The sequence below is a fragment of the Octopus bimaculoides genome, chromosome 2 (genome assembly GCF_001194135.2).
Source record: "Octopus bimaculoides isolate UCB-OBI-ISO-001 chromosome 2, ASM119413v2, whole genome shotgun sequence".
Lineage (NCBI taxonomy): Eukaryota > Metazoa > Mollusca > Cephalopoda > Octopoda > Octopodidae > Octopus > Octopus bimaculoides.
Window position 1 is genome coordinate 67,401,220 of NC_068982.1, and position 4,738 is coordinate 67,405,957.

The 4,738-nt window shown below is 33.3% G+C and overlaps 1 long non-coding RNA gene across 1 annotated transcript in view; it reads left to right on the forward strand.

Annotated features, from left to right (window-relative positions):
- LOC128251253 (uncharacterized) overlaps positions 1-3,811 on the forward strand; it is an 11,731-nt gene extending 7,920 nt beyond the window's left edge. The window contains exons 2-3 of the long non-coding RNA XR_008267041.1: positions 1,598-1,717; positions 2,915-3,811. This is a non-coding gene — a long non-coding RNA (uncharacterized LOC128251253). The remainder of the gene's footprint in view (positions 1-1,597; positions 1,718-2,914) is intronic.
- The last annotated feature ends 927 nt before the right edge of the window (positions 3,812-4,738 follow it).

The following is a 4,738-nucleotide window of genomic DNA, read 5'->3' on the forward strand; positions in this document are numbered from 1 at the left end:
ATATATATATATATATATATATATATATATATATATATATATATATATATATATCATCATCATATAAATGTATATATGCATGTATATATATATATGTGTATGTGTGTATATATATATAGGGAGAGTGACACAGACATATAAAGGAAGACAGACAGGCAGACAGACAGGCAGACAGACAGATAGACAGATAGAGAGACAAATTGCATGCAATTATTTATAAACTATACTATTTTATCATACTCTAAAGATTTCATGTGGCCGACATTAGTCAACCTTACTCTATGTTAATCTTGAAATATTTCATGCATACTAACAGGTACTGCAGACAAATATCAACTGCAGTCATTGGTGAATTTGAAATTAGTCAGTTTAGCAATACAAACTTCTAACTCAGGTGTGTGTGTGTTACAGCACACACTTTTGTATAAAAGTACAAAGTGTGCGCGTGTGTGTGTGAGAGAGAGAGAGAGAGAGAGAGAGAGAGAGAGAGAGAGAGAGAGAGAGAGAGAGAGAGAGTATGTATGTATGTGTGTGCGTTGTATGTGTATTGTGTGTGTGTGAAAGAGAGAGAGAGAGCACGCATGTATATGTGTGCGTTGTATGTGTGTTGCATGTGTGTATGAGTGAAGATGTGTGTATATTGTGTGTGTGTGCGTGTAAGGGAGGGTGTATGTTTGTGTATGTTATGTGTATGTATGTTATGTGTGTGTGTGTATATGTGTGTGCGTGTGTGTGTGCATGCGCACACACGTGTGTACCATGGCTTGGCTTTGCAAACAAAGATTTAAAGAGGTGGATGTCAAAGTTTGTTGCAGGCTTGCTGATGCTTGACAAGTCTGATTCGGCACAAACAGGCCATGACCACAGATGCTGCATGGGAAAGTAGGCTGATTGGGGCTCATTGTAGTGTCCCTGCTTTACCCCTTCTCTCTTGTCTGCAAGGATAGTCCTGCAGGTGTCTTCAAAAGAGGCTGTTTTTAGGTGGACAGTGAGACACCAGGCTTCATGGTCAGTGTGCAAGGGTGGTAACCAATGTGGTAATCAAGCTTATAAAATATTATTATTATTGTTGTTTACAGAATTGTAAAACATAACACAGCTTACCAAATCATTGCATATATATATATGTATATTTATATATATATTTCATTTTTTTAAATATGTATTTTTGATAAGGTTCGTTTTTTCAAGAACAGAAACATGTTAAAATTATCTCTGACAAAATTATAAATTAAAATTCATTTTTTATATTGACGTTTTCAAACTTCTTTTTTATAAATATATATATATATATATATATATATATATATATATATATATATATATATATATATATATATACACATATATATGTATGTAGGTAGGTATGACTGTATGTATGCATGCATGTGTATGTGTATATATCATGGCCAAATGAAAACTAAGCATTAAATCTTGATATTTATGTGGTTGTGTGTGTGCATGTATGTGTTTGTTTGTGTGTGGTGGTAATGGTGATGAAAGTGAAATAATGATAGCACAAGGCCAGCAAGGAGGGGGTAAATTAATTACATTGACTCCAGCACTTGACTGTTACTTATTTTATTAACCCTGGAAGGATGAAAGGCAAAGTCAACTCCAATGGAATTTGAACTCGGAACATAAAGACGGACGAAATGCCACTAAACATTTTGGCAAACATGCAAGTGATTCTACCAGCTCAATGCCTTGAATACAGGTAATATTGCTATGATATATTTAGTAATTGCTATTATATCTGCTGTTATATCCACACCTTGGTTTTACACTAGTTCAGATCTTTGGCCACTGCAGAAGCAGGTCTCTCTTTCTTTCCATCGGTGTGTGTGTGTGTGTGTGTGTGTGTGTGTTAGTGTATGTGTGCTTACACGCACATGCGCTTAACGCTCTGAGTTCAAATTCTGCTGAGGTTGACTTTGCCTTGGTAGAATTTGAACTCAGAGCATGCTAATGATTCTGCCAGCTCGCTGCCTTAAGGAATTTTGTCTGACACACAAACAATTCTGTCAATTCTCAACCCAAGTAATATCATTTCTGGTATAGGTTCAAGGCACGAAATTTGTTGGGGAAGGATTAAATAATATCTGATTGGTAGTTTATTTTATCAACCCAGGAAGAATGAAAGGTAAAATTCGACCTTGGCAGGATATGAACTCAGATACTTGGCATCATGACTAAATAACACTAAACATTATGTCTGATGTGCTAATGGTTCTGCCAATCCTTTGCTCCCACTGCCCTAGAAATATCAATAATGAATCAGCATAGAATTAAAGGTTAGTGTGACAATCATTGTTGTAACTATTCTGGTATGCATGTTTGCCTGAATCAAATAAGCAAGATGATATTTTATATGAATCTATGTGTGTTGTAGGTGATTGGAAATGTAGCTAGAGGGGCAGTTGTGTAGCATGGACTAGACTTCAGATGAACTGTGCTCCTCTTAGACATAGTAAATAATGTAAGACTTGCCACCAAGTGTGAATGCTCACCACATGATAGAGTGTGAGAGAGATTGAGAAAGAAAAACAGAGAGAGAAACAAAGGGGAAATGCTATGATAGAGAGAAATGGTAGTCTGTAGATCAATAAATGATTGACTACTTTTAGACTGACCCCTGGGTATACTTAGACTGCATAGCTATGTTGATTAATCACATCTCAGTGGATTTGAAATCTAAACTTATTTCATTGATAGTAATCTAGCATATGTTACTGATAGTTCAATATTTAAGGTGGGGTACCTTTTTTGGATTTTGTTTGGGTTTTCTTTATAATGCTTTTATTACTGATGTTTTTCAGTGAATCAGTTTGTTAGTTAGTACATCTTATGTTTGTGCATCAGACAAGCAATTCTTTAATATTATTGATTAGTTGTATGTTCTCTATTTTCCCAGTGTCTGTTAACAACCTTCATGTTGTACTGAAAGGGTCAATGACACAACCAGGGCTTCTGGAAAAAATATGGCAAGGCAAAACAAAACTATAGGAATACCTCACTTTACAGAAGTAATATGTTCCTGAACATCTGGTTGTAATGCGAAATCCTACAATGTGAATTCATTTTCCAATTGATTTTCATGCTACCAAGAGAGATTGCATTACCATGGACTTTTTCAAAAACAAAAAGAAAAAAGAAAACCAATAGCAACATGAACACCTTTATACATAAATATAACAATTTCCAAACATAAATAATACAATATAGATACATAAAAACACAAAAAATTTCAAGAGGAATAAGTTAGGGAATTTTGAACTAGTTGATCACCCACATTATTCTCCTGATTTTCCCTCCTCTGACTATTATCTCTTCCTCAACATGAAAAAATATTTGGCTGGGAACCATATCGCTGTGATGATGACATCATATCTGCTATTGATGACTTTTATAACTAACAAGATTAAAGCTTCTTCACCAATGGGATCCAAACACTGCAACACTGATGGAAGAAGTATGTGGACCACAAGGAGGACTACATTGGTCACATTTGATGAGAGTATTTTGGTCAACCTTTGAACTTTTCAGCCAACCCTCATACAAGTAATGTTGTTCTTCTCTAGTCTTCTTTGAAAAACATGTCTAGCAATGGAGGAATATTTCCATGCTTGGAAATGCAAAGGTTGATGACAGGAAGGTCATCCAGCCATAAGAAATCTACCTCAACAAATTCCAGCTGACACATGCAAGGATGGAAAAGTGGATCTTAAAATGATAATGATGATAATGATAGCGAAAGTGATGATGATGATAATGAATTTCATTTAGTATTAAATTTCCTTTCTGAAAATTACTTTAATGATTATTTGTTTATTTTATTACTGTTTTCATAATTTACTTTTAAGATATTCTTATCTCTTTCTATTATTTTAATCAAGAATAATATTGATTTTATTTTCAGGCTCATTTCATTTTCACACAAATGAAGTGTTTTGCATATGTTACTGTTTTACAGGAACAAAATAAGATTTCTAAAATTTAAGCACAGCTTTTTAGAATGGCAGGTAATTTTTGGAATTATTTTTCTCTTAAAATTTTATTTATTTTCAATTTCTTATCTACCTCTTCATTATCTTTAATAGTAGTTTATTTATGTTTCATATGTTAGTTACTTTGGAATGAAAACAATTTAAATTATCATTCATCCATTATCATTGTTTTAAAAAAATCTTTAAAAGCAATTTCAGTATATTAACTCAACTACACAATGTATAAAATCTTGACAGAATAGATACACAAAACAACAGAGTTCCTGTTTGCTCATTAACCTTTTTGTAACCATGTTTATGTGGAAATATATTGCTTTTGTTTCACTTAATTTTGAAATTGATGAATAAGTTATAAAAATAGCTGTCATTATTAAGCTGGTATTTGGAATATAAATTAACATGAAATTTTGATAGCAGGCTTTAATTTAGATAGTTTAAAACATAGAATTTGTATCATAGAACAAAGAGTTTTAGGCAGATTCATATAAAACAGTTGAAAAAAAAATGATTTTGATATTTTTTTTTTCATCTTAGCAGTGGTTCTGAAATTTTGTACATCATCCTCATCATCATTTAATGTTCTGTTCCCCCATGTTTGCACACATCAGACAGAATTTGTTGAGGCAATTTTTCTACAGGTGGATATCCTTCCTGTTGCCAACCCTCACTTGTTTCCAAGCAAGCTATTATATCCCCATGGCCAGACATGTTTCTGACAGCAAAACTAGAAA